At 34.3% G+C, this 22,595-nt stretch overlaps 1 long non-coding RNA gene across 2 annotated transcripts in view; it reads right to left on the bottom strand.

Moving 5' to 3' along the window:
* Nucleotides 1-22,595, bottom strand: part of LOC138832451 (uncharacterized) — a 160,907-nt gene that overhangs the window by 62,325 nt on the left and 75,987 nt on the right. For both annotated transcript variants that reach the window (XR_011373562.1, XR_011373561.1), the window contains one exon: nucleotides 4,634-4,696. This is a non-coding gene — a long non-coding RNA (uncharacterized lncRNA). The remainder of the gene's footprint in view (nucleotides 1-4,633; nucleotides 4,697-22,595) is intronic.

Genomic DNA, 22,595 nt, shown 5'->3' with positions numbered 1-22,595 from the left:
TTACCTGTAATGCCTTTGTACCTCATCTTTACAATAAAATTTGTAAAAAAAAAAAAAAAAAAAAAAGAGAGAGAGAGAGAGAGAGAGAGAGACTAAAGATCCCAGAGGAATAAAACAAGAAAATGGTCTTAGGTTAGCATGAGCTAAACTATTCTAATATAGTTGTTGGCGTGTCTGCTTTTCCCACTTTGGGATTGAACGGACACCACGAAACAGTCCATATCTCTTGGCCTGACACACTTTTCCTTTCCTTCTTTTTTCCATACTTTTTCTGGGTAGATGCTTCTTGAGCAGTCCGTGCAAAACATTTTTCTTTCATAGGTATTCATAGTATACCTCGTATATATGAGTCAAATAGTTTTTCTTGAGATAATTAGTATTAGCTGATGTGTCATCACATATTAGAAGTTCCTTGCTTATTACTTTGATTAGCAAGTTTAGATAATGAGATATTTTATATGTCTGAATATTCCAGAAAGCTCACTAACATATAGCTACTGTCTTAACATCTCTAATATTAATTTCACATATGTATATATGACATATATAGTTTGTTTATAAAATTTCTGCCATGTACATTATGACTCACAGCATATAGAGAAGTTTTAATGTCAGCAGCTAAATTAGTTCCATAGCTCAAAGATGACATATGTAAGATAATATTTCCCACACAAGTTATATCACTAAATGATGTGCAAATTGACAGAAAACTAATGGATTCTAAAAAGACCTATTTGTAACATAACGGGAACAATATAGACTGTTTGTCCTTTAAACAAAACTGTGTCCACATTTTCAAATTATATTTTGTGAACTTATTTATTATTAATTTCTTTTTTTTAATGTGTGTGCCAGTCCTGGGTGGGGCTTGTACTCGGGGCCTGGGTACTATCTCTGTGTTTTGTTGATGTTGCTATTATCACTCAAGCTCTATTACTTGAGTCATGTGTCTACTTTTGTTTCTTTTGGTAGTTTATTAGAGATAAGAGTCTCATAGACTTTCTTGCCCAGGCTGGCTTTGAACAGCAATACTCAGATCTCAGCCTCTTGAGTAGCTAGAATTACAGGCGTGAGCCACTGGTGCGTGGCTATAATTAAGTTCTTGACATGTATCTGGTTTAGTTGTTTGTAGTTTTTTTTTTTTAAGATTTGTACAAAAAACTAAAGAAGATAAGTGCAACACACAAAATACAGAAATATTATTTTAAAATACATTAAGTGAAACTTAAAATCTTTAGTTAAAATTGATGTCAAAAATTCATCTGGAAATAAAGATACTTAAAAGGTATCATCTCCATTTAAGATTATAATCTAATCAAGTAATCAGTAAGACTGAATTTTTTCCATGTTTTTTACTGAGTTCTCCCAACCAAGTTTTAATTTGTATGTCTACAATGAGTTAATACACTCAAAACAGTAAAATATCAAGTCAAATACACTACTGACTAGAACCACTTTTAGAATTCAAGTTTTGCAATTTTAGGATCAATAAACAAGACTCAAATTTTAATCACTATTGCAATCATGTATTCAATAGAAACTCATATAACATTTTGAGAGCTTATATTCCATTAATTCATCCCATAAACATTTACTATTTATTATGTGTAAGACCTTTCAGGTAATACAATGAAGACCAAAGCATGTGCTTTGCCCTCAAGGGGCTTACAGTCTAGTATGGAAAAAATAAACAAATGCACAAATAGCTAAAACATAAGATAGAAAGTGATGTGTCATAAGAAAAACTACGGTGATGTACATTTGAATGTATTAACTTCAGCCTAGATAGCTAGTTAAAACAGGCCAAAGGTAGTTTGAAAACTAAATGCTCAATTTAAAAAAATCTATAGATTGTTTTTTAAATCCAGTTTAAGCCATCACCCACCATTTGTTAGAAGTGCTCAACACAGAGTAACAACCCGCTAGCAACACTATGTTACCACTGCTTGTAAGTAGATATAAATGGAATAATATAATCATTTAACTGTAATCAAGGTTAAAATAAATTGCCTAAAATGCTTATGACACATTCCTTTCTGGCACAGAAATTAGCTCAGACATATTAAAATGATGAAGAATTCCTCCTCGATGGCTCAAGTGTGCTCCAAGGAAAGCTAGAAGGTTGTACAGTTAACTCCCAGGGTGTAACTCTAAACCATACAACCTACTACCTCAACCTGGATGCACACAGCTCCCAGAGTTGCTTCAAACTCCTTATCAATCTTCAGTCAGCTCTTCCAATATGGCAGCCAGTCACCCAAGGGCTTGGCTATGTTGTAGATATAATGTTCTACCATTTTACCCATACATTTTCAATGTGTCCCTTAGGATTATTCTAACATCTTGGATTTCTAGTATAGGTAACATAAAATTTCTTCTGAGGTTTCTCTTTCCATAGTTCTACTAGTAATCAATCATGTTAAAAGTCAACAGGATCCCACCTTGTTTTTGAGGGTAAACATCCTCAATAGTAATATTCAAATGTAGTTATAGTCTCTAATTTTCTTGTTGAAGTTGATAAGGTACACTAACTGGTATGCACTGACATTTCTTGAACAGGGTTTATTCATGTCTCAGGACAAGCCCTGCTCTAAAATATTCATGTGCATAAAGTACCTCACTGCACTTGGAATCAAGCTTGAATGACAGTGCTATAAATGTTTCCAAGTGGTCAACAATCAAGGCTTGCCTTGAAAGACAGAGGAGAAGGATTCATAAATACATGAAAAATAAAGGGAAATATAAATACTTCAAGTATGGAATAAGCTAGAATCTCACAGGGATCTACTGAAATATGGAACAGCATTGTGTACATGTTTAGTCAGACCACCACACTGACACAGACCCATAGAAGCGAGCTTGTGAGGTTCACCTCACCACAAGATCGGATCTACGGGTTTATGCCAACGGGCACCATCTCACAGGGGCTTCTTATGAGTGCTTTAAGACATGTGCTGTAAATGTCTACTGCAATCCAGAATTAAAAATAATATTGGTACTATTTTAGTATAAGTATTTTCAATGTTAAACTATAAGGATATATATATATATATATATATATATATATATATATATATATATCCCCAGTTGAGGATCTTGAGACATATATATGTATATATATATATGTGTGTATATATATATATATATATATATATATACATATATATATGTTAAATACAGGTTTAGGTACATGAGGATTGAAAATTAGTTTTCAACAGATTGCTTCTGTTTTGAACAACGAGTTTTAAAAGAAAAACTCCATACATGCATGCATGCATGCATGCATGCATGCATGAACCATGTGTTTGAGAGGCATGAGTCTATCATTATGTACAATTATGAGTCTATCATTAAAAAGGCTAAATTAACTATTGTTAATTTTATATTAGTTGAATTGTTTAAGCTTTTAAACATTTTAGTTACTGACTCTAATTGGTGACATTGCTAGTTTCTCACAAAACAAATAAAATCTTGTTGACTAGGCGGGGCACACAGAAAGTTACACATCCTAAATATATACATGTCAGCAGTTGGAATGAAAGTAAATGTTGCAATGTTGGAATTAGGACCAGAAAACTAAAAACAATGACACATTAACATTGTCATTATTGCTATTCTGCCCTAATATTAATATTGGGGCATATTATATATCAAAGAGGGTATCTTGTCTCTTAACATCAAATATATTAAATTCCTTTTTTTTTTAAAAAAAAAAGAAGCTATATTCCAAACAAAATAAATGTCTACATACAACTGTCATCTGGTCAACAGGTTGGGCAAAAGTAAACTGGTCTTAGTTTTGTAAAAAGCACCAGACAATAAGCAAAAGCACGAATTAGTAACACAAGGCCAGTCATGTATACTCTTTTAAGATTCTAAAAGCAACTGCAACAAAATTATTAGTTGTATAATCATTAATCCTTTCATTCACAATATTTTAGTTTTTTATAATGATATCATCATTGTGAAAAACACTAAATAGTAATTACTTCATGATTTTGTGTGTTTTGAAATAAATAAAATAAAATGCATTTCATAGATATTATACAGATGGTTTGGTATAAATTTTCATTATTATTTATAATTTTCCCATACTTGTTAAAAACTATACTAAGCTACTAATAATGTGATTATAGTAAAATATTTCAACATATATTTAGATATTTAGATGTGAACTAAAGGGAAACATTGATTTAAGGTTTTATCCCTGGAAGAATGTAAGTTTGGGTTTTGTAATCTTATGAAATGGTGGAAAAAAATAGAATTTAAGGGGCACAATTACATACTTTTTTCTAGGTTTCAAATCCTTTATATGATAGAACAAATGAAAAATGTAATTTTTCTTTCATTAAATAGCTTTCTAGTCAACCATTATTGCATCTGTTATATGAATGGACAGATACAGATACATATTCAAAGTGATACAAATTGAACATTGATCACAAAATCAGGCCATAAACATGCACAAAGCCAGATAAGATTATAAATTCTCAATTCAAAACCATCATTGAAAAATCCCAATGCCACATTTATAAGGAATATGAAAAGACTTCTTATAAATCAACACAGTACCACGAATTTGGATCTTTTTTTTAAAGCATATATTACTGGCTCTTTTGTTTTTTATTTTTACCTGAGATGATTTTCTGCTAAGATCACTTTTCTTCACTTCTCACATCCACGTTAGGAGTTTCCCCTAAAACAATCACAAAAGAAGAAATATCAGAGCACTGCTGTCTAGAAAGAGCATCTGAGTGGATGAATGGTGGAAATGAAGGTAGACAATTGAGAAGAAAACACAATTATCAAAAGTATTTTTTAAAAAGGCTTCGAAGACTCATAAGGCCCCACCCCAGCCTACTCATATGACATGTAATATGGTTTCATAGTTTGCATTTATGGGCTCATTTTGGTTGGTGTTGTTTTTCACAGTAACAGTTTTGAAAGTGAAAGGAGATGGCTGTTAAAAGAAGCGACTAGGATTTTCACAATGAAGTAGTGAGTGCTGAAAAGGAGCTTTGGATTTGGCATGGAGCTTAATAAGATAATTAAGAGTGTAGAGATTAATGGCTCCTAAAAATAACATTTAAAATAAATGTTTTTTTAACTAAAGGATCTTGAAACATGAAAACAGGTTTATCAATATTAATTAAGCCTTTGAAAGTTGGCTTTCCATTAGCTGAGGCAGAATGGAAGAACAAGAGCAATTTCGTAAATAATTAGTGAACAGTAACCAACAAACCTGATAAAAAAAATTTATTTAAATGTTGTCAGTATATAAGTTTTTGTAATTTCCCATACTTCTTTGTAGAGTAACAAAGAAGAAACAGAATTACTGAGTTCCATAATATGTCTTTGTTTTCCTTTCATAGTTTTAGTACAACATATACAATTTTAAAAATGTAAGTTTGTTTAAGATTTATTTTTCTATTGGAAAAATATTTGAACATCAGTTTCTCATATGAAAATTTTACATTTCATTGATGTGTACTTCAAAAGCGCTTTCTTTTTAAAAATGATTTTCACACATTTTTAGAAACATGTTTTATTATAATTAAAAGAAGTGTGATGCATTTGCTAATCCTTTCACGTGGAACCAAGCAAAAATATGTTTTGTTCTAAAATGCTTAAATTGCTTAACAATTTGCTTCAACCAACAGGCAAAATAATTAGACTGCACTTAGTTTATCTGCTGAGCCAATACATTGCTTTGAACTTAAAACTAGTCTGTATGTACTTTTTCCACTAAAATACTTAATAGAATTTTCCAGCCCTCTTTGCAACTGCTGGAGGACAAATACTTCTTTTAAAATGTACTTAGCAACTGAGAAGATGATTTTTTCATTCCTGTTTCTATACTATGGAAATCTTTGTAAATAATTTAAATATAACTTCTCCAAACTATTTTTATTTATCATTACTTGAATATGTAGTCCTTCAGAAGTCCAAAAAAGTTCCTTGTTTCCCATTTTAAACTATAAGTCACATGAAAGACTTTTACTTTCATTACCAATAAGGATAAAATTCTCACTTCTATAACAAAAAGTAATATTGGACACAAAAATAACCACAGATAACACATATTAATGTCTAAAATGCTACTGGACAGGAAAAGTAAAGGTACATTTCTATAGAGATTTTCCTGCTTCTATTTTACTTTCTATTCGACTCAGGAGGAAAGCAAGAAAGCAAAAAGGAAAAAGTTTGAAGGGGATGAGGAGTTAAGCAAGAGTAAATTGAAAGGACTTAGTTTTATCTAACAGTAGGCTTTAAGAAAAACCAAAACCATAACAACAACAACAAAAAGTTATACCTGGTCTGAAAGGTGCGATTTCACCAAGTGCAATGTTTTGCTAATAATGCCATTTGCTTTTGAAATCATAAAAATATAGAAGGCTCATTTGGTTATGCTGCCTTCAAAAAGCTGCTTTACAAAGCCCGAAGTCTCTGGAGTTAAGACAAGCCAATGTTAGCTTTTTTGTTTTGTTTTGTTTTGTTTGTTTGTTTTGGATTTTTGTTTCTTTTTATATTTGTTTTTGAGCAGGAGCCCTCTCACTCTGTTTCTCTCTCTTGTTCTTGCCCTCTCTCAAAACTCTTGCATGGAGTAAGGCAAATTCAGGTATTATTATTTTTGTCTTCTTCAAGGCTGCTGCTATTTCTGAGAAGAGAAGGACCAGAGTGCTTGTCGGCATCTTCGTCCTTCATGGTATTCCAGGCACACAGCCCTGCGCAGAAGCTCACCAATCCTTGCCGTCCCTGGCAGAGAGAGGTAGAAGGTGCGAGAGACCAGGAATCCTTCCGGGCTGTGCTCTGCACACGTTTGTCTCCTGAACCAAAGGGGTGAAAAGGCAGGAGACCAGTTTGCTACACGGCTGCAATGATCTTCTACTCACTGCTGCTGTCGTCCTTTTTTTTTTTTTCCCAGTTCAAATGCCTGCTCACTATCATCCAAAATAAATAAATAAATACAGAATAGCCAACTACTTGCCTTCTCCAAGCAGGCAGAAAGAGTACGAACATTAAAAAAAATCAGTCAGAAAAAGCAGAACCAAAACCAAAGGACAGCAAAAAGAAAACCAATCAAACCCAAGTGGGGAAAAGCCCAGAGCACATCCAATTTTAGGATTCACTAGTTGCCTTATTACTATTATTATTAATATTATTTTCCTTTTCCTCCTCCCTTTCCTCCCTCCCTCTCCTCTCCTCTCCTCTCTCTTCCTCTCTTTCTCTTTCTCTCTCTCCTCTCTCTCTTTCTCTCTCTGTCTGTCTGTCTCTCTCTTTCTCTCTCTCTCCCTCTCAGAGATAAGCAGCAAAATTTATCAGGCGTGAAAGGGACAGCCTCCTGGTGGCCTGCCAAAAACCCAGAATAAAGGCGAAGTTGTGCTTCAAAGCTCAGTTGCTTGCTGAGTCTGGCTAAAGTCAAGTATTAAGATCCACCATTTTCAGAGCCATGCTAGCAAAAGAAGAAACAAGACAGGACCGTTTGCTGCTTTCCAAGTCTCCGTTGGCACCATCACAAAATCTCAGTCGTAAGGTCACATGATTCTCTGCCAAATGTAGAGTGCATTCCCATCAACCATTCTGCTGATACTGCGAAGGCAGCTATTGTCTCGTTTAGACCCAAAGTTCAGCCCACTCTTCATTGAATTAGCTGGAGAAAAAAAAAAGCATCACCTTTGGGGGCTGGGAGTCATGGAAACGTCTACCTGGCAAGCTGCCCACTTTTTCTGCCCATCAACCAGAGATGGAATTGTGCTGCCTAACGCAATGATGACTTGGAATGTTAAGAGTCGTCCAAAGTGAATCTGATTCTTGCAACGCCTGTTTCATTTGCACAGAAAACTCTGGCTTCTTGTAGTTAAAAGGGGAGGGGGGGAAGGATAAAAATCTTTCAAACTAAAAGTAGCAAATCAAGGTCTGAACATGCCTGTTCTGCAACTTTATTTCTCAACACACCCAAACGGTTCTCAAATGAAAAGGCTGAATTCAGCCCTGCAACTTTCCTCCTTCCTCTGTCTCCTTTTCCTTACAAGTGAATGTAACAAGCCAAGGACATTTGTTTTAATCTCTCACTTTAAGATTACATATATTATATATAATATATGTATATTCATATATATGTGAGTTTTTTCCCTTGCTTCTGGCACCGATTTTGCCACAATATCCACTAGCAAGAGTTAGGATGCATTATTCCTGCAATCGCCAACAAAGTGGTCCCCTGAGAGAAATTTTATTCTTCCACCCTGCAACCCTGCAACTGGGTCCTGTGGTAATCCGCATAGGCACCTAGCACAGCTGCTGTGCAAGTTTGCTGAGATTGACACATGTGAGCAGTGTTCTTTCTGTCCCTTCCCTGTCTACAGTCTGCCTGTGTGGCATGAAAGATGGCTCTGAAAGATGCAGGGAGTATACCAACAGTTCTGAGGCAAGCAAATAAAATAGTTGCCCCTCCCCAGTGAGTTTCCATTCCAGCATGCCATGAGAAGTTCCCATGTGCAAACATTTCCGTACTTCTAACAAAAGTGGAGTGAATTAAATCTTTCACAATTTCCTTGAGCAGAATCTAATGCCAAGTAGCAAAGCAAGCGTTGTTAGTATTTAAGGCAAGCATACTGAGTAGTGCTAAAAAGAAGCATGTTTTCATACTTAATTTTTTTAAAAAAAGCCTTTTGTTTTAGTGATTGGATATTCTCTATTTAAAGTACAACTGTGTTTGGGAGAAAAGAATCTAAACTTATGTCTAGTGTTGCTTTACAATGATGGATTAATGTCACTGTCGCCAGTGACTTGCCCAATAAAACTATCAAAAATTTCAGATATCGAGGAAACAACACCCAATATGGTTTGTGGTCTTTTCAGCGGCATCGCCATCAGACCTAGAGTGGCAGGAGTGGGTGTGTATGTGCCTACACATGTACGGGAACGTTTATGATATTCTCCCCCTTTGCATTTTAAAATAGACACAATTGTACATCATAAAACCTAGCCTTACATCTGTGCTGAAATTTAAAATGGCTTTCTTTCTGGATCGAAAAATCCTAGGCAAAATTTTTGCTGGTGTCCCAACCATGTGAATAAGGCATGGCGATGAATTAAGCATGACAGATACAAATGCCCTGTACTTCAGCACAGCACAAAAGAAAGTAAGTAACCCACTCATAAAAAGAGAAATTTAAATTTCCAGTATCTATTCACTTATTCAACAGATATTAAGGGCCATTATGTGGTGAGTCTTGTGATAGGCACAGGGGAATAGCAATGAACCAAATGGATAAGACTCCCATGGGGAAGTCATTCAGTAACTACTTTTAAGTGAGAAAAGCTCACTGCTAAACTGAAGCCTTGCAGGCCCTAAAAGAATATTTATTGAAGAGAAAGTCATCATGAACCAAAGTAGGAGAAACTACAAACATGGAAATGAAATGGATGTTAAAGTATAAATTATAGATGGAGATGCTTTCTCTAAATTTTCCCTTAGAAATATAAAAAAATCACCAATTCATTTTTAATGATCCTGATTAATTTCTTTCAAGAGACTAATATGAAAATTATGTGTTGTCCTTTTAATGTAAAAATTAACTGAAAAAAGAGAGAAATAAACAGGAAACTTGCTTTCAAGGGGATTGAATAGACACACTTTTCTTAATGCTCTTGCTAGATTCTAATATCTCTGGATATGTTATTTAAAACACATGTACGGAAAAAGAATGACAAACAAATTAGGGACTATAGGACCTAAGAAATGGCAAGTTGGTGAAATTCTTCATTTTCCTTTTGCCACATATATTTAATAACCTGAGCTAACAACACTATAACCCAGAAATGCCAATAGGTACAGAAGAAAACAATCACAGCTTACCACAAAAGCTTGTTCTCTTTAGCCAAGGAACCAAGAAAGTGGCTTTCCAGATGGAAAGCATTGGGACAATATCATATTTCTCTATCAAAATCCAGAGAATACATTACAATCCCATCCAACCCAAAGCTGAAAATGTCAAATGGGGAGCCTAGGTACTGTCTCTTGTCAAGCTAAAGCAGTGTCCAATTCTGCCCCACCTTCCATTCCCAAGAATGGTAGCGATAAGTACAAGTAGGTTAGCAGGAGGTCATTTCTGATATCCAGTGAAGTAAGTTAACAAGTTCTCTCTCTTCCTATGCAATGTCAACAAAGTCTACACAGACAGCTTGCTTTTCACTATTCAATCCAATAATGATGATGCAACCTAGAAAATAGCAGAGATTTTCATTTGCTGTGTACCTGATCTCAATTCATGGATAGCAAAATATACAGGTTTAAAGCACAAGAAGGAAGTCTATATCTATATCTATATCATCCAAATATTAATCAAAAGAAATAAGAATAGCATTATTATAATGTAAAATGGAATGTTGGGATTAAGAGATATCATATCAAGATTAAAGAATCCAGTAACAACACCAAAAGCAGCAATTGTGTATGTATATGCAATAAACAAAGACCTGAAAAATAGTAGAGTAAAAGCTAATATAACAGAGAAGGATAAAGGATTAGTTCACAATTATAGCTGTTTTCCCAACAAACCTTTGTTAATAATAGATTTAAAAAAAAAATTAGTAAGGATATCAAGCTCTGCAAATAATCAACCAGCAAGATCTTAGTGACTGTTTTAAAATACTCTACCAAAAGGCACCAGAAAAATAAGTCCGATTATCCTACTACACATAATTAGAAACATTTTTGTGGGCTGGGAAGGTGGCTCAGTGGTAGAGTGCTTGCCTTGCATGCATGAGGCCCTGGGTTCGATTTCTCAGCACCACAAAAGCAGGAAAAAAAAGCCAGAAGTGGTGCTGTGGCTCAAGGGGTAGAGCGCTAGCCTTGAGCTGAAGAGCTGAGGGACAGCGCCCAGGCCCAGAGTTCAGGTCTCACAACCGGCAAAAAAAAAGAGAAAGAAACATTCTTAATTGAAAATGAACTTATTAAAATGTATATCTTCAAAGATGTGAATTGGTTGATTTAGTCTATTTACTTGTTTGCTTGTGTTGAGATGGGGTCCTCTGTCACTTGAATGCTGGAGTATCATGGCCATCTCATGCAAGGGTATTTTTCATAACTCCATAGTCAAAGTAGAATTAATGATCAGAAAGATACTTTAAACAAATCAATACATTTCAACAAAAGAAATCATGGATTTGATAGAAAAATCTCCAGTAAAAAATATTTAACATATTGGGATGAATCAAAAAGAGGTTACAGGTATGGCTGTGTTCAGAGGGAAATTAATAGCATGCAAGCCAGATATTTAAAAAGAGAAATCTCAAACATATAACCAAAGTGCTAGCCTCAAAAATCAAAAGTAGTAAGAGTAAAAATAAAACTAATGGTGAAGAAGAAGAAGGAGGAGGAGGTGCAGAAGCAGGAGAAGGAGGAGGAGGGAGAGGAGGAGGAGGAGGAGGAGGAGGAGGGGGAGGAGGAGGAGGAGGGGGAGGAGGGGGGGAGGAGGAGGAGGAGGAGGAGGAGGAGGAGGAGGAGGAGGAGAGGCAGCGGCGGAGGCAGCAGCAGAGGAGGAGGAGAAAAGAGCCCAAACAAATAAAATGTAAAAATAGAGAAAAATAAAAAAACTAGAGAAAATCAATGATTCACTGGTTTGGTTATTCGATAATATTAACAAAATTAAATCCTGCAAGACTGGCAATATAAAACACACAATCAACATTATGAATATGATAATTAAAACATGGCATCATTACAGACACTGCAGATATGAGAAGATATAAAATCACAGTCAACATAAATTAGACATCTTTGTTAAAATGGATTAACACTTCAAAACATAGCCTACTGTAATTCACCCAAAATGAAATGTTTATTAAAATAGCCCTATCATATTGAGGAAATTAAATGTATAATTTAATAATTCCCTTCAAAAGAAGGCTTGGACATAGTTTCATTGGAAAATTCTAGCATACATTTAACACTAATTCAATCTAATCTTTTTGAAAATTAGAAAACAATGTCAATTGACACAGAAAATAGTCTGGTAAAATTCAGCATCTATTCATGATTTTAAAACACTCAGACAACTAAGGAGAGAGGAGACCCTTTTCAACTTCTTATAGCAACCCCTTCTGCAAAAAATAAGACAGCAACTCCAAATAAACATTGTAGTTAATATTATCCCTATACTCTCTTCCTCAAGATCAAAAAGATCAAGACAAGATACAAAAGACAAGATAGCCCACTCTGAGTCACCCTTATTCAGTAGAGTGCTAAGAGTCCCAGACATAGAAAGGAACACGGAAAGTGTGAAAGGGAGGGAAGGGGGAGAGGGAGAGAAGGAAAGAAGGAGCATGAGAGAAAGTAAGAGAACACGGTTTAACATCAGTCAAAAAATGGATGTAAATATAGACCTTAAAAAGAAGCATGAAGAAGCCTTGTATGTTGAAAAGTGCGAAATAATGTGGAGAACTCTAATGATCTGCAAGTCTCAACATATTCAGGAATTTCAAGTCTTAGCATGTTAAACATGTCATTTCTCCCAAGCTGATACACAAGTTTCATGCCATTCCTACCAAAAACTCAGTAAGATTTTTTTTTAATTTTAAAATGTAGTACTTTATATGAAATCGCATAGAAACTAGAATGTCTAAAGCAATTTAGAGGGGGGAAAATATATCATAGGAAGAATTAGTCTATCTGATTTCAGTACTGATTATATTGCTATCATACAGTTTCTGGGTATACTACATAATGCAAAAGTAATAATAAATGTAATAATCAGATATCTTTTGACACTAGTGAAGACTGTAGATGAATAGATATATCAATGAATGGAATAGAACAAGGGGTCTAGGAATAAACTCACACATACATAATTGCCCAACTGATTTTTGATCAAGTTCAAGCCTATTCAGCAAATAAGAATAGTTCCATTAATGTATTCATTACCTTACTGATGTAACTGTAACCTCTCTACAGCATCTTTACAAGAAAATAATATTTTAAAAAATTAAAAAAGAATAGTAACAGACATCCACAGGCAAAAGAAAAAAAGAAAAGAGACAAAGCAGAGAAAGAGAAATTTTTGACCCATTTCTTACCCCTATATTTAATTCAAAGTGAATCAAAGATTTAAATTTAAGACATGAGACTATAAAAATTTTAGAAAATGACATACGACAAAGTCTAACATTTTTGGTCCCTAAAAAGTCCACTAAGTGATTAAGAATATAAGCAATAGATTGGGAGAAAATATTTCAACCCCCCTATTACACTGGCTAGTATCCAGAAAATATAAAGGTATCTCATAACTCGATTTAAAAAAATCAAATATACTAGTTATTGCAAATAAGGGAAACCATGGGACCTAAGTTTCTTTGGGCCTGGCTTACTTCACTTAATATAATTTTTTCCAAATCTTTCCATTTCCTAACAAATGGGGCAATGTCATTCTTTCTGATGGAGGCATAGAATTCCATTGTGTATATATACCACATTTTCTTGATCCATTCAGCTACTGAGGGACATCTGGGTTGGTTCCATAACTTAGCTATGGTAAGTAATGATGCAATAAACATAGGTGTGCTGGTATCTTTAGTATGGTCTTGTTTGTGATCATTTGGGTAAATGCCCAAAAGTGGGATTGCTGGGTCATAGGGGAGCTCTATGTGGAGTCTTTTGAGGAACCTCCATATTGCTTTCCAGAATGGTTGAACAAATTTACACTCCCACCAACAATGCAATAAGGTTCCCTTCTGTCCACATCCCCTCCAGCAGCTGTTGTTATTAGAGTTCTTGATTATAGCCATTCTAACTGGGGTGAAGCGGTATCTCAATGTTGTTTTGATTTGCATTTCTTTTATGGCTAGGGAGGTTGAGCATTTCTTCATGTGTCTATTGTCCATCCTTCTTTCCTCTTCGAAAATGAACCCCAAGATAAGGACTCAAATGGTTTTTCTTTCTTGCTATTGTTTCTAACATATTTATAATATAATTTCTTTGTTGCTTTGTATGTCCCTCCCCCACGGTATATCCCCTGTTTTCACTGTATTTGATGTTGGTATAAAGTGGGGAGGGGAAGGGAAAAAACAAATTGTTTAAATAGGGATACAGGTGGACCCATTGCAACAATGAGATGTACAAGATGTTATGTCGAAAAACGAACTTCACAACTTTGGCGCGGGACGGGGGCGGTTGGAGGGGAGGGGGAGATGGGAAGGGATGGGAAGGGGCAACAAAAGAGGAAGCAACAATGCTTGATCAGAAATGTACTCATTACCTTGCTCATGTAATTGTAACCCCTCTATACAGTATTTTCACAATACAAAAGTGTAAAAAAATTAAATAATCCAAAAGGACAGTGAGAAAAAGAAACGAGGAGACATTACATCCTAAAGGATAAACAGATATCAAATAAATACATTGAAGAATTTTCAACATCATTAAGCATTAGGGAAAAGGAAAATTAAAACCACAATTCAATTGTATTACATCATTATTATACAGCTCAAAAATTAAACAAAACACACAGCAACAATTCTAAATGTCATTCTGGAAATGATGTTTAATAATTTTTATTATAGCACTGGGGACTTTACTTCTGCCCTACACTTGCTAACTGGCACTCTATCACTGCAACGACACTCCAGCACTGTTTGTCTTGGTTTTTTTCTAAGTAGAGTCTCATTTTGTGCAATCTTCCTACTTGTGCTTTTCCATATTACTAGGGAGGACAGGCACCCGCCACTTAGCCCAGCCACTGATTGATAAAATGTCTTGAAAACTTGTCATGCCTCATTTTGGGCAAGCCTCAACCTACAATCCCTAAATCCAAAGTAGCTAAGATTATAAACTCAATTCTTCTAAAGGCCTCTCATTATTTGCCATGTGATTTACCCATATGACTCCTTGGAATTTATTACAAAGTAGTGAAAATTTATGTGCATACCAAATCTGAATGCTTATAAAGCTTTAATCACAATAGTAAAAAAGAAAAAAAAAAACCCTGGGAAGAACACAGTTGTCCTTCAACTGGAGAAAGGTTAAATAAACTGTAGTATATCCACATAGTGGAATACTGTTCATCAATAATGAGAAAGAATCCACTGAAATATTCAACACTCTGGAGGATTTTTTTATCAGAAATATTTTTTTAAGCCACAGAAGTAGAAAGCACAAACTTTTTAAAATTGTAAAGGCAGGGACAGGAGTGGGGGGAAAGTTTGTGTGATTATAAAATGGCGTCATTAAGGACTAGTAGCATGCTTAAATGGCAAAGGATGAGAAAGCTCAGAGCCCTGAGTTCAAACTCCAGTATTGCCAAAAAATAAAAATAAAGAAAAAAAACCAAAAAGAGCAAACGTGAGGAATACTTATGGTGCTGGATTTTTTTTAGTTGCTTGTTCTTTTCTTTTCATTTTATTGTCAAGGTAATGTACAGATGGGGTTATAGTTCCATACATAGGTTAGTGAGTACATTTGTTGTCAAACTTGTTACTCCCTTCCTCATTTTTCTCCCACTTTCCTTCTCCCCCAATATGTTGACCATATCTTGATTGTAATGTTTTAACCAAGGTTCTAGTTATTAACATTGGGGATAGTTGGATAAATTAGAACATATGGTACTACTCTTTTTTCATTGCTTACAACTGTACATCTAATTTTTTACATACAGATAACTGCTTTTTGTCATTATTTCGTCTGCTTATATTATTATGAAGAAAAAGGAAAACTGAAAGGCCTGAGATGCCCACTGGCTCACTTAAATTTAAGTTACAGAGTAGTTTTAAGGAAGCATTAGGAATTTTCAAAATCAGAAACCAGAAAACTTATTTAAGGAGCTGGATAGGGAATGTCTCTCATGTTACATGGTATCTGTCTCCACTGCTCAACTCTGGTGTTGAAACTTAAATCTCATTAGCAATATACAACTGAAAGAGTGTGACAAGGTTCTTATAGACATTTACTTACGGACAACAAATTGTAACTTCATCAGTTTCCACTTATGTGAAATCATCATTATTTTTCAAGAATATTTTTAATGAATAGACTATACAAACCCAAGACCCTGAATATGTCTTCTGGGATGTAGTTTGCTGATTCCTGAGTAACACTAAAATTGGGTGAAATTATGTCTCCAAAGACTACCTTTAGTTTTAAATTTAATTTTAAATTGAGAAATAATGCTGCATTTGAAAGGGTCTCTCTGAAGCATGTCTTGGTAATAATTAAAAGAAGAAATTAAAGGAAACAAAGTGGTTAAAAATACATCCTTATTTGGACCAGAAGCTTTAAACATACAACCACATAAACACACACACAAACATACACATACACATCCCTCCCTCCACAGAAGATGGTGGACATCTGAGTAATGATGGCTAGAACAACACAGATAACATGGAAATCAGGGAAATATAGCTGGTTACAATAATACAGAGCATGAAGTTAAACCACTTGCCATGTGCAAACTAAAACCATGTTAATCCTCAAGTGAAATTCACAAGCAGAATGTAGCTGAGTCAAGTAAAGGTTAGTAACTCATATTTTTGAAGTCATAGCTCTCAATGTTTTCATAAACATAGTACAGTTGGCTTGTAAAGGATTTATATGTTTCCAAAAAATACATTTTTTCCGGAAGTTATGATTCAAGACATATATAAAAGAACTTTTTAAATTTAATTTTATTGTAACCATAATATACAGAGGGGTTACACTTACATATGTAAGGTAATGAGTGTATTTCTTGTCCAGCATTGTTATCTCCTTTCCCATTTTCCTCTCATTTTCCCTCTCCCCTCCACTCCCTTCCCCAAGTTGTAAAGTTCATTTCCAACATAGTGTCTTGTGAGTATCACCCTTTGATCTTTGTCTCACTATTTTTTGTTGCCTTTCCCTTCCCTAATTCAGATAAACACAGGGTACCAAAATTAAAGAAACAAAACAGTGATAAGGGGATAAACCAAAGGAAAAAGCAATTACTTCACACAGTATATTAAAAACAACAACAACAAAGAAACTCTCTTGTTTCCTTATCTTGGAAATCATTTCGATTAGCATCATTTTAAATGGTCATATACATAAACTATTGAAGTACTGTGATCCACTGCTAAGACTATCCTGGACATACACTAATTATTACAAATAAGGGAAACCATGGAGCCTATGTTTCTTGGGGGCTGGCTTACTTCACTTAATGACTTTTTCCAAGTCTTTCCATTTCCTTACATATGGGATGATGTCATTCTTTCTGATGGAAGCATCCTATCAATGAACATTCTACAGTCTTCCGGAAATTGTATCTTTGGATTTCTTTAGAAAGTTAGAATGACTAGACACATACTTTTTCCCCCAATTAACTGACTTCAAATAATGTAGGAAATTAAATTGCTCATTATTTTCTCTTTTATCAGCAATTAAAATCCAAGACTCATTAAGAAATCATGACTATCATTTTTCCAAAGGAAAAGATCTGATGAAAGACTTTAATTGAATGCCAACTCTTTTACCAAAGTAAAATGAGGTTTTGTTACTACTAACACAAGTTCATATGTTCACTTAAAATGTCATCCTCAACTTTTTTCAGTAGACATGAGATAACATCAAGACTTGTATGCACAGTGCTGAGCAATTTATATGTATGGATTCAATAAATGAATATAAAATTATCCTAATCCTATCTATATGAGCTTAAATAACTTCATATATGTACAGATATCTTTGCTAATGTAGCCAAATTCATTGGGAAACAAGGTGTTAACTTATCTGCGTAGTAATACTGATGTTCTAAATGGCTTGGGGTTCTAATCATTACTATGGAGTCATAAATTAAAATGTCAATGTTTTTGTTTTTCCAAAAGGGGGAAGCAATACATGATTCTTAATATAAGTGTTTCATTCAATAACTTTCAAGTAGTGCCTCTAGAGATTTAGGATTTAAACAATTAAATGTTTAAATTATATATTAAAATCAATTTGAATAATTAGCTGATTCCTTTAGGATTTGGATGGCTTAAGAATTTGGGTTATGAAGGTTACCCCTGTGAGACAAAGGAGGATTGCAATGGTGTGAAATAAATTGAATAGTTATTTTTGTATATGTTTTTATTGTAAAAATGCTGTACAGAGGAGTTACAGTTATATGAATAAGGTAATGAGTACATTTCCTATTGAGCATGGTTACCTCCTCCTTTGTTTTTCCCCTACCATCCCTTCCCTCCCCACTTCCCCAACTCCTCCTCAATCAGTTATTTATAAAACATCAAACTAATACATTCAAAGTATATATTTTATTTTTTCTATGAGTATTTATAGGTTTTACTACTATATCACATTAAAAGAGATAAATCATGTCAAATTTAAAGTTAATAAAATTAGGTACAGATGTTATAGACTAATAAAACTGTCTTCAGTTTTATTAATTTGACTTTGTTTAAGAAGAACACTATGTTAACTATGCATGGTGTTTTATTTCCTTGTTCCCATCCTTAAATGAGACTTACACATTAAGCATGACAGTCTTAGAAACCTGGCATCTTTCTTTATTATACGAAATTATGTCCTTTGTCTTAAGTGATTTCAGGTTCCATAAGGAATGGAGGGTTATAAAAATCTCCAATTACTAAAATGGAAGATTTTTATTACTAGTTAAGTATCAAAGTCATAAATATATAAGATGTTCTCTTCTCTTAACAGCTTCAGCAGTATTCCTTGACTTGATATCTAAATGTACATATAATCACAACTTCACCATCTGAAATTAGTTCTGTCTTTGGAAAGAAATAGCCAGTGGGCCAAGCCAAACATCAATACCAAATCTAAGACAATAATTTAGAAGAAAGTCATTTCTTACTATCCATTGAGGATCAATTCTAAGACCGCCTTGAAAATCTACAAATGTTTTGTGTCTTAAGAAAAATAGTGTAGAAAGCTGAGTGTGGTTATATATGACTGTAGATCTAGTACTTAGGGAACTGAGGCTGGAGAACTGTATGTGTTTAAAGCCAGTCTTGGGCTACATAGTGAAATCCTATGCTAAGGAAAACTGAATGAAAAAGAGAAGTGTGTGATTTACTTATAACACACACATTTCGTGTTATACTTTAGATCATCTCTAATGCCTAATGCAATGTAAATGTTATAAGACAGGTGTTCTACTGAATTGCCTAGAGAATAATGGGGAAAATGGCAGCATGTGTGCAGTCAAATATAATTTTTCTTAACAAATGTTCACAGTTAAAAGTTTGTTTGAATGGTATATGTAGAATTTATGGGTTCAGAGTGTTGAATATATTTCTGAGATGTGCATGAGTCTTAGAATGGAGAACACCTGCTAATTATTCCTTCTTAGTGACTGGATTATTTCATAGGAGTGTATCTCACCAATCAAATGAGTATCCTTAAAAAGAGTCTAAGTATAATGCAGGATGCTATAAAGAATCAACAAAGCAAGAATGGTTGATTAATGACATCCAAAAAGATAGAGGGAGTCACTTTAGAATCTTCTAAAGTGTTGGAAAGCTCAACTAAAGGACTGCTCACATTTGCTTCCATCTCCCCAGACTTTCTACCTCTGTTCTCAAAAGGATACAGCTAATGATATTTTTGAGAAGACATATGTGTGTGTGTGTGTGTGTGTGTGTGTGTGTGTGTGGTGTTGGTCCAGGGGCTTGAACTCAGGGCTTGGACACTATCCCTAAGCTTTTTCACTCAAGGCTCTACTCCTTGAGCCACACCACCACTTCAGAATTTTTGGTGGCAAATTGGAGATAAAAGTCTCCCAGACTTTCCTGCTTGGGCTGGTTTGAACTATGATGCTCAATTCTCACTTTCATAAATAGCAAGGATTACAGGCATGACTTACCAGAGTCAAGCCAAAGACACTTATTTTAGATGAGTGACAAAGCATACACAACATTCCCATGAATTTGTAGCTATGCTAGTGTCATCTGTCCACCACGTTTGTACTTCTCACAAGCATGGTTGAAATGAAAAGAGGAAGAGTTAACAAAGCACACAGATTATTCACATATTGCCTTCTATAGTCAATTGTTTTATGTTTATTCTGGGTCCTCAATGAGATTTCTGGAGATTATCATGATATTGGTGTCCACAACTCTGACTATACCAAATCATCTCTGCCATATCTTTAAAGTAGCCAACTGAACATCTGTTTAGATTATGTCTGTTTCATGGGGTACAGAAGGAGTTTAATATCTATATTTTCATTCACATTTCTCTTAATCATGATAATAATATGGATGACAACCTTAAATTTTATCAAATTTTATTTCATGTGTAATGCAATCATTTTTCTATCAATTTGTTTAAGGAGGCATTTGTTTACTAAAACATCATATATCAAGGGAAGGGGTGACATAGATCAAGAAGCATTGTACTCATAACCTTTTAGAGAATTATAACTTCTTTTTACAACTACTTAATTTTTTAAAGCCTTAGGAGGAGCTTGTGGCTCAATTGGTAGAGCCCAGTCTCATTTGAGAAAGCTGAGCAGAAGCACTTACATAACCTGAGTTCAAGCCCCAGTACCAGAAAAAAAAATCATACATATAACTAAGAAAGTAGACTGGAAGCATTTTGTACTTGATTGAATTCATTTCCAGCACTTCTCTCTTCTTTGTCCTTCAATAGTTCAGCTAAAAAATATATTACAGGTGTACATCTCATATGCATTATCAATAAAGAATTAAATATGCCACAAATTTTGGATTTTGATATCCTACAAACTATACCTCTAAAGGATTTTATTCTGTGGCAAAAACATTTTAATAAAATATAGATATTTAGAGAACATTATAAAAGAGAGGGAAAGTGGGAGAAAAATGAGGGAAGGGGTAACAAGTTTGAAAAGATGTATTTATTACCTCACTTAGATAACTGTAACCCCTTTGTACATCATCTTCACAATAAAAAGAAAGCATTTCTACTAAAATAAAGAAAATGTTATCATTTTAGATAGAATTTAGATATAATTAGATTAGATTTTAGATATTAGATATAATTAGATTTTTAGATCAAATTTTCTAGATAGAATTAGTTTTCTAGAGTCTGCTATTGAAGCAAGATTTTTTTCTTTATGAATTTTTTAGAGGTCTTGCCCTTGGCGGCAGGTCTGCTTCCACTTGGCATGTCTCTGCCACATAGCATTATTATGAGTTTTGGTTTGAATTCTTAAGGATGCTTTTCTATAACCTATACAGGACTCTAGACATTCACATGCCAACAATCAGAGTAAAGAAGGACTCCCTTATGATATAGGAAAAAGGAATCCAAAGGTGTAATACCTGTGGATATTTAAAATATTATTTGTCAAAACAAATTCCAGGAATTGAAAGCACTGGTTTTGGTAGTGGTGGCAGTGGTGGTAGTATTTGCTTCTGATTCAGGGGTTGTTTTTCTTTTTGGAAGTGCAAAGGGGGAATGCAGAAAGGAAGAGTGAACAAATGCAATTGTGCTATTCAGCAATTCAGGAAATTGAACTATGTAACTTTTGAGCAGGGTCAGAAGGGGGAAACTGGGAGAAAGCAAAAGAAGGGGTGGAATTTTCCAAAAAAGAAATGTATTCAGTATCTGATTTACAAAATGGTAAGCCCTCTGTATACCACCTTAATAATAACAACAAATTTGTATTTTTAAAAATACCTGCATAGCTAAGATTACAGGAGTGAGCCACTGGCGCCTGGCTTTACTTTTAGTTATTTTTAAAACGTCAGAACTATATACTCCTTTGAAAATATTTTTTCACAAGAAGCTATCTAGCAAAATTCCCCAACAGCACTTGCTATAAAGGTCAATGATGCTACCATTATTGTCTGCTTACATGATGCTGTATTTCACATCTATATGTCAGTGAATAATTAAAAGTTAAGCAAGGTAAATATTCCTTTTCTCTCCTATAACTCAATAAACTAAAGGTCAGTGTAATTAAAATGTTTACAATAATTCTTAATATTAGCCCAAGAACTCAAGGAGCCAAGCCACTTGATTCACATCCAAGAACTAGTTCTATTTTTTTTTTTAACGTAAATCTTTGTAGGCGCCAGTGGCTCATGCCTGTAATCCTTGCTACTCAGGAAGCTGAGACCTGGAGGGATCATGGTTTGAAGCCAACTGGAGAATAAGTCTGTAAAACTCCTCCAATTAACCATTAAATATTTTGGTATATTATTCTGGTATAGAATAGTATTCAAATGGCAGTAGGCCAGCCAAGAGCAAGGAAGCCAAATGAGAGTGTAGGATCTTCACTTCAAACCTAATTATTGACCCTCCCCCACAAATACAATAAAAATAAAAATTAATAAATAAAAGTAACTTAGCTTATTGCTAATGAGAGAGGGAGGCATAAAATACAACATTATTTTTCCTGAATAATTGTAATGAACACTTAGTTTAGAATATTAGATTTTTGGGAAGTAGAGAATAAAATCTAATGAAAAGCAAAACTAAGTAGTTTTCAGTTTAATGAAATGTTGGTTATTTGTATTATTTACTTTATGCAGAGTACAGGAAGAATGTATAGAGTTCTTTGTCTTTTTAATGATGTTTGGGAAATCATTGAGCTTTTAATCAAGGTAATAAACACAGACCAAAACATGCTATT

The sequence above is a fragment of the Dipodomys merriami genome, unplaced genomic scaffold (genome assembly GCF_024711535.1).
Source record: "Dipodomys merriami isolate MVZ:Mamm:240054 unplaced genomic scaffold, mDipMer1.0.p SCAF_2, whole genome shotgun sequence".
Taxonomy (NCBI): Eukaryota; Metazoa; Chordata; class Mammalia; order Rodentia; family Heteromyidae; genus Dipodomys; species Dipodomys merriami.
The sequence above is the reverse complement of the archived record's forward strand: the minus strand, read 5'-3'. Positions and strand labels throughout refer to the sequence as shown.